This window comes from Neomonachus schauinslandi, chromosome 10 (genome assembly GCF_002201575.2).
Source record: "Neomonachus schauinslandi chromosome 10, ASM220157v2, whole genome shotgun sequence".
In the NCBI taxonomy this organism is placed as follows: domain Eukaryota; kingdom Metazoa; phylum Chordata; class Mammalia; order Carnivora; family Phocidae; genus Neomonachus; species Neomonachus schauinslandi.
The window spans coordinates 4,916,989-4,929,227 of NC_058412.1; positions in this window are offsets into that span (position 1 = coordinate 4,916,989).

The window sequence follows — 12,239 nt, forward strand, 5'->3', positions numbered from 1 at the left end:
GCTATACGTGGGGTGGTTTTAATCATGAAGTATACTGTGGCACATAAAAGACACATATTAGAAACCCTAAAGCAACCACTAAATAACTAAACTAAAAGTTATATCTGATAATCTGACAAAGGAGATTGAATGAAAGCATAAAAAATGCAATTAATTTAAAAGTGGGCAGTTTGAAGAGGAAGGAGCAATAGATGAAACAAATAGAAGGCACATAGCAAAGTGATAGACAAATCTAATGTCAGCAAAATCCCATTAAGTGTAAATGGTCTAAACAACCAAATTAAAAGACAGAGATTGTCATATTGGATTAAAACCTAGACCACAGGTGTACTGCAGTATTTTCAGTACTACAGTGCACTTTAAATATAAAGACATTAATATATTAAAATGACAAAGTAGGAAACAGTTATAAAAGAAAACTCGATTTACCATATTATCCATCAAATTATATTCTAGAGAGGAAAAAACCACATTGCCAGAGATAAATAAATTCTCAGAATAATAAAGTAGTGGATTAATTCAGAGGATGTAACTGAAAGAACTGCAAAGAGAAATAGATGAATCAGTTATAGCTGGAGATATCAATTCCTCTCTCTCAAAAAACTGATAGAAGAAGTAGATATAAAATCAGTAAGAATATATTCATCTTTTTAAATATCTGATTTTGTGGAAGAGATCATATGGATAGTAGGATTTTCTAGATCAACTGGCATTCATTTTCACTTTGGAGGCATCAGAATAATTTGTTTTCTCACCTGCTTCCAACCCAGAGCATTTGTGGAAGAAGCACACTAAGAGAATATATTTGAAACTAAGCCTTCCCAAGAGCATGTGAGGTTCACTGGCACACAAAGTAGCCCAGGGGTTGCATTCTGTCCTCACACAAAAAACCTGTTGCTAATTAAAGATTTAAGAAATACAGCTGGATAAGTAACATCAGCCCAGATGGCATTTCAAGAAACCTCTGGTGAGGCTTGAGGCAGACAGTAATTCTGCATGATTTATCAGCCAGGTGGGGGTCTGCCATGATTGCCCCAATACACTTCAGGTGGGAAAGTACCTACAAGGATCAGAGACTTGGAGCCAGGTAGAGACTATAAACTTCATGAAATCACTCAGAAACAGGACAGCTCTAATTCCTCTTGTGTCTGTCAGGGTTTAGTAGCTGAGGAAGTGAGAGACTTTTACTCATTAAGCTTCATGGAGATTTCTGTCTAGTTTTTTTTTTTTTTTTTTACCTCTTTATAGGATACAATAATCAAATAAATTAAATGTATGCTATAAACCCTACTGTGCAAAGAGCACTATGCAAGATTTGTAAGGGATGCAGTGGTGGAATATTTCCCAGAATGTGTTCCTCAGAACATGAATTCCATCAGCAAAATGGTGGGTAACGTGTTAAAAAGGAAAAAAAAAAAGTGGGTTTGTAGCCAAATAAAATCAAGAAGTAATGGTTAAACAATATCACTAAGGTTTTGATTTTTTTAAGTTTAAACTTGTAGAATTTATCAAAACCTGTAAAATTTAGGGAATAAAATAACTGGATAAACTTACTTTGTCACTAGATTCTTAACGTGTACCTTTGGGATTCTGTGTTTGATCACTTGGCAGAGGGACAGAAACAGAACACACTACCTGCCCTCATCTTGTGTCAGTGTTCACAATCTTCTGCTTGGCTCGTGCTGTGGTTTGGGGAACCTGAAGCAGCATTAAGCCAACAAAGATGGGTTCACAATGACATGATCTAAAGTTTGGGTGCTCTTGGTTGAGAAAAAATTATAAATTATAAATACATAATTAGGAAAGAAATGGGATACATATTTAGAATGCAAATACACATAATAGCAATTGCCAGAGCATTAGAGGTTGAGGTCCCGATCTGTCTGATCTGTCTTTGGGCAATTGAACAGATATGCTGACTCAGAAATTCCTCCCCATTGCAAATTGTCCCCCACCAAATGTGCGTGCACACGTGCACGCACACACACACACACACACACGAATATTCCCAGCAACTCTGGGCATTAATGGGAGGAAGAGGGGTGTTTTAGCTTGGGCTGCTATCACTAAATACCACAGATTGGGTGGCTTATAAACAATAAACACTTAGTTCTCATAGTTCTGGAGGCTGGAAGTCCAAGGTCAAGATGCTGGCAGATTTGGTGTCTGGTGAGAGCCTGCTGCCTGGTTCAGCCACCCATCCACTCACTATGTCCTCACATGGCAGAAGGGGAAGGGAGCTGTCTTGAGCAGCTTTTATAAGGGCACTGATCATGACCTAATCACCTCCCGAACACCTCACCTCCTAATATCGTCCCCTTGGAGGTTAACTTTCAACATATCAGTATGGGAGGAGTGGGGCACACATGTTCAGTTCATAGCAGGGGGCAGGAGACTGAGGGTTCCTCAGGCTTCTGTTGCTTCAAGCTAAATGCTCCTGGGTCTGTTTCTCTGATCCCATGCTGCTTCCCACAGGCTAAGGAGAAGGACCCTAATTCCCATATTACAAATATAAGAATCAAGTTTATGAATTTTTCCTTTTAAAATTTCAAATATCAAAAGATAAACTTTAAAAAATTCTTGAAATATATCTTTGTAATAGTTGCCAGATATATTTCATTTGAAATAAATCATAACTTATTCCATTATAATTTTTCAAATCTCCTAGAACAAGATGGAAACATTCTCATGGTGAAAAAAATTGGTCCACCCCTAATCAGGCCCGTTTGCTGTCTGGAAGTCGTCTATTTCTCTTCTGCCCTACTAGGGACATGTTTGGATTTAGGGTTTAAGCCCATGGAAAGCAGTGTGTACTTCTCCTTTGCACATTGTTGGACTAAGTAGGTGTTAGATCACAGAGGGGCTTGCTGTTCGTCCAAGGATATGTTAGGCACATGTTAGAGAGTTCTGGAATAAATGGGGTACTACTCATTTAGTTATATTTTGTTTAAATTGATCTGGTGTTGACTGACAACAAATCCAGGGTCTCCATGGAAAGTCAATGAGGAAAACCCGGGGGAGACTTGAGTGAGACTGAAAGAACTGAATTCATGCCTCCGATGACTAACAGATGATAGCTCGCTCTACGTGCTGGGGAGGGGAGAGCACATCCACGGGAGTGCAACTGAGGAAGACAGAAGAAAATTAAGCAAGGGAAAATTGAGCAAAGGAAAATTAAAGCAATCTTAACAGTGAGGGCCATTAAACCATTGAAAAGTCTCCCAAGGGAAGTGATGGAAACCTCCTTGCTTGAGTCATTTCAAAATTGACAAAGCAATGGAAAATGTGCTGCAGGGAGCAATCCTGTGCTGCAGGGATTGGACAGGATGATTTAATACTTCTCTTCTGTCTCTCATTTCCACGTTCTGGGAAATTGTATTGCGGCTAGGAAACAAGATATCCTTCACCCCGACAGTATGTTTAGAGGCTTCGTCTGAAGCACAGAGTTGAAAAGAAAGGGAACGCATGCATTTTAAAATTCCATCAGTCCTTCACATTCTTTCTGTCAAGGTGGGTTTCAGATATGGTATCACGCGGGGATTTCCGTTGAGCTCTGGCGTGCCTTTGACTTAACCCGTAAGAACACCTAGGACTTCAATGAATAATCCTAAAGTTCAGCTTGTATTTGTCCCAGTGTGGGATGGACTACTGGGAAGAATAAGGTTTAATAATTTTTCAAACCACCCATGACAGCATCAAAAAAAAAGTACAGCTTTGAAAATAAACATTGATCCAAAACTAGTTTTAGCGCAAAAGGCAAAGAAGAATTCGAGGAGAGTAATCAGATTTCTCTTTGTTCCTGGGAATCTAACATGTATTATTAAAAAGGAGACCTTGAATTTTATGCTGTGTTTTTCTGGCTTAGAGATGTCAGATCTGATCTTTATAGCTAAGAGAATGGTTATGGAGAGAAATTTGTGTATGATTCACACACTAAAAAGACCTAAAAAGCTATGCCAAAAGCAGTTTGGGGTCGTATCTTGATAAATGTTTACTATAAAGACCTGAGTGTGATCCCTAATTGAGGACAATTTATTATTACTTTGTAATTGTTACCTTAAACTATCATATTAGTGATTACTTACTGTGTTCCAGATGCACGAAGTCATTCACATCTATAATCCTTTCATTCAACAATATTTATTGAATCCCTCTGCTGGACTAAACACTGCACGATAAGACTTTTTAGAAGTAAACTTTCTATTGAATTTTGGATTTACAGATTTACAGAAGTAGCCCAGAGAGTGCCCCCGTGCCCCTCATCCGCTATCACCTTCCCTAATGTCACCCTCTTACAGTACCCTGGTACCTTTATCAAAACTAAAAATCAGTATCAGTAACTTACTAGTCAACAAAATTCATCCCTCACTGGGATTTTGCTAGTGTTTAATTAATGGTCATTTCCTGTCCCTGGATACAATCTGCATTCAGTTGTCATGTTTCCTTGGCTTCCTTCAGTCTGCGACTGTCTCACATTGTCCTTGTTTTTGATGACCTTGATAGTTTTTTAAAGATTTTATTTATTTATTTGAGAGAGAGAGAGAGAGAGCTCAAGTAGGGGGAGGGGCAGAGAGAGAAGCAGACTCCCAGCTGAGCAGGGAGCCCGATGCAGGATTTGATCCCAGGACCCTGGGAGACACGTCTGAAGGCAGACACGTAACCAACTGAGCCATCCAGGCGCCCCCCTTTTTTAAAGATTTTATTTATTTATTTGAGAGAGAGAGAGAGAGGACCTTGACAATATTAAAGAGTCCCGGTCAGGTACTTTGCAGAATGTGGATATATTTCCTCCTAATTAGACTTGGTTAGGAGTTTTTGGAGAGAATATCTCAGAGGTGAAGTGTCCTTATCACCTCCTGTGGGGTTACCTGGCCTCCGCAAAGCATCAGTGGCATACTTACCTGACCCCTTACTTAGGGAGTGTTGGCCAGGTTCTTCCAGTATGAAGTTATTACTTTTCTCTCTACTCTGTTCCTGTGAGTGAGTCACTAAATTCAGACCACTCTCAAGGGGTGGGATGGATTAAGCTGGACCTCCAATAGAGGAGGGTATCCACAAATACTGTTTGAGATTTTTCTGTAAGGGAAATTTGCCTCTTCTTCATTTATTTGTATATTCAACCATTTATTTATATGACCACAGACTTATTTTGTCCTGTGGATTATAATTCAAACTACATTATTTTTTTCTGTTGTTCAAGTGGTTCCAGCTTTGGCCGTTGGTGGCTCTCGGGTTTGTTATGTCCTTTGGATTATCTGCCCATCCTTTCAGTTTTGGACAACACTTCCATAGTTTCTGGACTGAGGAGATGCTCTGGGCTCATCTTGTACACTCCCCATCACTGTTCTCAAATCAGACATTTCTGCAAGGGATCCTGGTTCCTTTTCTAGGAGAATGATATTTAGACACCAAAACCTGGATGTTGGTACCAGGTGTCAAGGCTGTCTCAGTGGACAGGACTAGATGGCATATGTATGTGCAGTAACCAGTGTCTCTACACCCGTGTGTGTGTGTGTGTGTGTGTGTGTGTGTGTATCCACACATGAGCTCATACGGATGACTCTCACCAATCCACACTCCCCCGGGGTCACTGAAGCCTTGCCTTCTTGCTTACTAGTGATTTCCTTTTCCAACAATAAGAAACTTAGCTCCAGCCACCCACCATCCATTTCTTATTTGCTCAACACCGTTGTACATGTAGTTTAATCGTTATTAACCCACCCTGCCAGGAGAAGCAAATGTAAAACTATAGTTCCTTTGTCTTTAGTCTTACAGTTTCCAGATCAAAACACCGTTTTCCAAGCTCTCTTTGCTCAGGTTCTCCACTACTTCCTCCTTCAGTGGGATTATGTCATACATCTGTGATACTTAGATTTGTTTGCCATTCCATCCTGGGATCCCTGACATTCTGGTTTAATTTTTATTTTTCAGTTTGCATACATTAAAGTTGACTCAGAGATATGTCCAGCTCTTGGGATTTTTTATTTGTTTGTTTGCTTGCTTTAGCTCGATGGGTTTTGACAAATGTGTATATTCATCTGTCGGTCGACCCCGGTACCATACACAATGCTTCCTTCACTCCATGACCAGATACGTGCACTGAAAATGTTTTCTCCCAGTTTGTGTCTCGCCTTTTCATTTTCTTTGTATCTTTTGAGGAGTGGGCGTTTTGAATTATCATTAGTTTCCCACTTACCCTGTTTCTTTTATGGTTATGATTTTGGGGGGCTAAGAAATTCTTACTTATCTGAAGTTTGAAAAGCTACCCTCCTGTGACTTTGGAGAGAACTTAAATTTAGGTCCATGATCCATCTCAAATGTTGTGAAAAATCTGATTTAGGAGTCAGTCTAGATCTCACCCCATTTTACTCAGTTAACGAAGTACCATTTTTTTCAAAGGAGTTTCTCTGTTGAGATGCCCTGGGGCCTTAGTAAAAACTCAGTTGAATATACCTGAGTCTATTTCTGACCTCTGTTCTGTGCTTATAATCTATTTCTGTGTCCACAGACCAGTGACTGTCTTCTGTAGTAAGGCTTGACCTCAAGTCTTGTACATCCCCTAACTTTGTTCTTTGAGATAATTTTAATTTTTTTGTGTGTGTTTTCATATACAGTTTAGAATAGTTTGTCAATTTCCACAGTAAACCATGTTAGGATTTCAGATCTATAGGTCAGTTTGGGGAAAATAGATTCCTGAAAAATACTGAGTTTTCTAGTCTGTAAGCATGACATATCTCTGCATTAAGTTTGGCTTTAATTTTGCCAGTAATGCTTCTCATCTTTTAGTAAAGCGGTTTTGCATGTCTTTTCTTAAATTTATTCCTATACGTTTCAGATTTTTTAGTGCAATTATAAATGGCATTGTTTTAATAAATATAAATATATTCAGATTTTATATTTCTTCTTATGCCATTTTGGTAAGTTTTTTCCCTTCCCCCAAAGAATCTGTCCATTTTATTTCTGTTCTCAATTTTTTTTTTTTTTTTGGTATAGAGTCATTTTAATATTCCTCATCATTTTAACTTCTGTAGGATCTGTAGTAATATCACTGTCTTTCCTTCTTGGTTAATGGTGTCTTCTTTTTGCCTCTTTTTATTTTTTTTTTTTAAAGATTTTATTTATTTGTGAGAGAGAGAATGAGAGACAGAGAGCATGAGAGGGAGGAGGGTCAGAGGGAGAAGCAGACTCCCTGCTGAAAAGGGAGCCCGATGTGGGACTCGATCCCGGGACTCCAGGATCGTGACCTGAGCCGAAGGCAGTCGCCTAACCAACTGAGCCACCCAGGTGCCCTTCTTTTTGCCTCTTGACCAGCACTGATCAGTCTTTATGTCTCCACGAAGCAACACTTGCCTTTGTTAATTGTCTCCATTGGTTACTACTCATGTATTTACATTTTTTCTCTTTTCTTGTCCTCTTTTGAATTAATGGAAATTTATGACTAAATTTTTTATCTCTCTCACATTCTTATATTTTTACAAGTTTTTCTCTTTTGTTGACTTCTTTTTAAAGACATCTCATTTTACAGTTTCATCTCTATCACCTTGTCTGTTAACACACTTATACTATTATATTATAATATAATTTTATTATATTTCATTATATTTTAGATTGATCTTTTTATTGTTCTTATTGACTTATTACTACCTGGCATATAATAGAACTTTCTGCACTTTCCACTTAATGCCTTTATCACCACTTATACTCTCTTGATGTTTGTGGGGCTTGTTTCTATATATTTGAATTCTACATGTATTTTAAGCTCCATGAGGCTTTAATATTCATGCTTTGCATAGTTCATATATATTTATATTTAATTACATATTTATTATTTTTTACTCCTCATTCCTTCTGGCATTCTCATGTTTCCATCTGGGATTTTTTTTTCTTTATTTTTGAAAAATTATCTTAAGTAATTTCTTTAGTGAATGCCAACTGGCAAAAAATTCTCTGAGTTCTTATTCAGCTAGAAATATCTCTGTTTAATTTCGTGTTTCAAGGGTATTTTTGCTGGGTATTGAATTCTATGGAGTTCTATGTTAGCTTCTTCCTTTCACCACTTTAAAGATGACATGCCGTCTTAGGGGTTTTGTCATTTCTGTTGTGAGGCCAGTTTTCAGGGTAATTATTTCTTTGACAGTGATTTCTTTTTTTTTTTATGTTTTTATTTAAAGAAATATTTCATGTTTTAATTTAAATGAAAATTAAAAAATTTTAATTAAATGTTTAACATATAGTGTAGTGTTAGTTTCAGGTGTAGAATTTAGTGATTCATCACTTACATATGACACAGGGCTCATCACAACAAGTGCTCTCCTGAATCCCCATCACCTGTTTCACCCATCTCCTGCCCACCTCCCCTCCAGGAACCCTCAGTGTGTTCTCTAGAGTTAAGAGTCTGTTTCCTGGTTTGCCTCACTCTTTTTTTAATTTTCATATGTTCATGTTTTTGGCTGTTTTCAAAAATTTTCTTTGCCTTTATCAATTGTATTATAATAAACCTATGGACAGTTTTGTTTGCATTTATTCAGTTAATGGTCCATAAGTACTTCTTGAACCTGAACCTCATGTCTTGCACTGGTTTAGGAGAATTCTTTCACATCATGTGTTCAAATACGTCTTCTGCCCCATTCTTTCTCAACAACCTTCCTGGGACCTCAAGTCCATATAAATTAAACTTTCCCCCACCTATCTTTTATGTTTTTGCTGTGTATTTCCCATTCTTTTTGCTCTACAAGCCTCAGCCTAGATATTTTCTACTGACCTATCTTGTAGTTCTTTCATTCTCTTTTCTGTTTTGTTGAATGTGCTGGAAACACATCTACCATCCGCTGTGTTAGAGAGAAACTGGGCTGGACACTGGTTAAAGATGGGAAGGCAGATGTCGGGCGAGCTACCGCAGTAGGGAGAGAGACTTGAGTATTGATCTGAGCTCAGCTCCAAATACAAATGCAGCAAGGGCAGCTGGGGATTTATACCCAAAGGGCAGGAGTCAGTGGTTGGAAAATTATTAAGAGGAGCTTGATTAGATTTCAAGAGTGGGGGCATACTTGTTAAACTTGTATGCCAAGATTCTTGCTGAAACAGGGCTGGAGGCCCAGGATGGCAGCCAGGGTCGAGGTCTAGAGGAGACGAGGGCTCAGAGGAGGTGACTAATGTTCCATCAGGGAAGGAGTCCTGATTCAACTGACATCTGGTTTGCAGTATTGAAGTGCTCAGTTTTAGAATACAACCGTCCAAGCATCCCAGCTGTGAGACTGGAGCGCTCTTTTACACAGGTACCTTCCTTCCTGTTTGGTTCTGAAATCCAGTTGTCTACTCAGCATAGCAAATGACTGAATCCTCCGTTCTGCATTTCAGTGGCTTTATGCATAGCTTCTTAGCTGCTGGCCTTGTGCCATTTCTGACTTCCACAAATGCATAGAAAGGGGAAATCACAGATTTCAGACTTACTTCTTCAACAAAATGGTTGATGGACATTAAGGAGGGCACTTGATATAGTGAGCACTGGGTCTTATATGCAAACTATGAGTCACTAAATTCTACCCCTGAAACTAATAATACTGTATATGTCAACTATATTGAATTTAAATAAATAATTAAAAAAATAGCGGTTGCCCTAGTGTTTGCAGTATACACTTAAGACCAATCTATGCCCACTTTCAAAGAACACTATGCTGCTTTATGGATAGTGCAGGTGCCTTGTAAAAGATCCTTCCCAGTTCCTTCCCCACCCTTATAGCACGTGGTCATTCATTTGACTTATCCATAAACTATAATCACCAAGCACGTTGTTGTCAGTAATTTGGGCAAGCAATTATCTGTTATATACTTTAAAAATAAAAAAATTGAAAGATTTTATTTTACCTTCATTTACTCTTTCTCAAATGTTCTCCTTTTCCTTATGTAAATCTGAGTTTCTGACCTCTATAATTTTCCTTGTCTTTGAAGAAATGCTTTCAACATTTCTTGCAAGGCAGGTCTCCTGGTGAAAAAAAATCCCTCCATGTATGTTTGTTTGAGAAAGTCTTTATTTCTCATCCAATTTTGGAAGGGTAATTTCACTGGATAAATGATTCTAGGTTGTTGGTTCTCTTCTTTTAAGACTTTTATTTCGCTCCATTCTCTTCTTGCTTGCATGGTTTTTGAGAAGAGTCTAATGTAATTCTTATTTTCCCCCTATCTGGCTTCTTTCTAGATTTTCTCCTTATCTTTGATTTTTTGCAATTGGAATATGATATACCTGGGCCCTTAAAATATCAATCATTGTTATTTTAAATTATTACTATGATGATTCCAAAGCTTTGCCAAATATGGTCTGTTTTGATGCTTGATTTGACTCTTCAAACTGTGTTTTTTGCCTTTCAGCATGCCTTATAATTTTTTTTTGTTGAAAGCTGGATATGATGTACTGAATAAAAGGGACTGGGGGATAGGCCCTCGGTGTGAGTTTTCATGTTCATCTGGCTAAGAGTTGGGCTGGATCTACTCCTCACTGCAGCTGTAGGTGTCAGAGACTAACATTTGCTGTGGTGTCTTCGTTTTTTGTCTCTCCTGCTGTCTGGGTTTCTCTAGAGAATCTTTCTTAAATACGCTCTGAGCTTTGAAGTTCTTTTAGCTGTAATCCTGGTTTTTTTATGTGTTTAATGATGTAAGGTATGAGGGTTGGGAACCAGTCTATAATCTTATGATCAGATCTTAGTCTGTGTGAGCCATGTGCCTTGGCTGTGACCTGCACCTGAGCTCCTCAGCTTTTTTCCCGTTAGGTGAGACAGGAAGGCTAGGGGCCCTGAGGCTGGCTTTCCCTTCCGCCAGACCATTCATGCTCTGGTAAAATCATGTCTTTTTGAGGGAAGTCCTTTGTTATGAAAAAAGAATGCTCTGGCTATATTTCAAAATGGTTATTTCCCCCTTCTCTCTGCTGGATCATGAGAAGATTTTTCTCAGATTATATTCACCCTGAAAACCTAGCAGTGTCCTGGAGGTAAAAGTCACAAGAGTGAGTCTTTCATCCAAGATTTGGCCCCCCTGGGGGCCAAATTTAATTCTGGAACTGCTCCACACTGAACCTTTAGTAATTTGTCAATTACAGTTTAATGTTCTTATTCTGATAGGATAATTGATTATGTAAAATACACACATACTTCTATTATATATGTAAGTGCATTAAATACAATGATATTTGAAAGATTTCTATTCTATAGAATAGAAATATTCTATTTCTATTATCTATATCTATTATCTATATATATCCTATATATATGCACATATATACGGCATATAGGATAGAAATCTATATAGAAGTATATATATATATACACACACATAAATACATGTGTATATATGCATATGTATATATATATATACTTCTATATGCAGTATATATACACATATATTGCATATAGGATAGAAATATATATACACATATATACTTCTATGTATAATATTTATATATGCACACTTATATGAATATGTAATATTTATACCCACACATATAAAAACCTTAGTTTTAAAATATATTTCTAGATAAAGAATTATTGCTGCAGCAAAGCACATGCCCTTCTCTGTCTTTGACATTCAATCTCTCCCTCCCCCATCCATCTTTCCCTCTGTGACCTGTACATCCCTCTATCTCTTCCCTCTCTCTATATCTATTTCCTAATAGCACTTAAAAGGGTTATAAAACTGTATTTCCCCAATAGTTACAACTGGGAAAAGTTGTCTCAGTGCATGCTTTTGAAAATAATTTATTCTTTCAGAGTCAAGGATATTCTTAAATTCACCTTCCACATACCTTCATTCAAAGAAAGTGTATTATTCTTTCTGCTTTGTTCTCCTGCTAACTGCAGTGTTTGAAATGCTGGTAACTGCATTTTGGAAAGCTGACCTCTGATTTTCCGATTTTCTTTCTTTCTTTCTTTCCTGTCTCCTACATGAGGGCAGATAATGGAGGAACCCTGTCGGTAGACCATTCAGGTCTAATAATATGTCCATATCCTAATGTTCTCAGACTGTTGTGTTTGAATAGACTTTTTTTTTAAACTCATGGTTCTAGAAATATTAATCAAATGAATATTCGTAGTTTAAAAAGCATAACCATGTGAAATTTAACAGAATGGTGCTTGACCTGAGGGAAACTTCTCCACAAAATGAAATTCAGCACAACACTTTCAAAAGAGACTTGAACACACCCACCTCTCCTCATTTCACTCATTTAAAATTGGTGAAGAGAATCAAGGGAG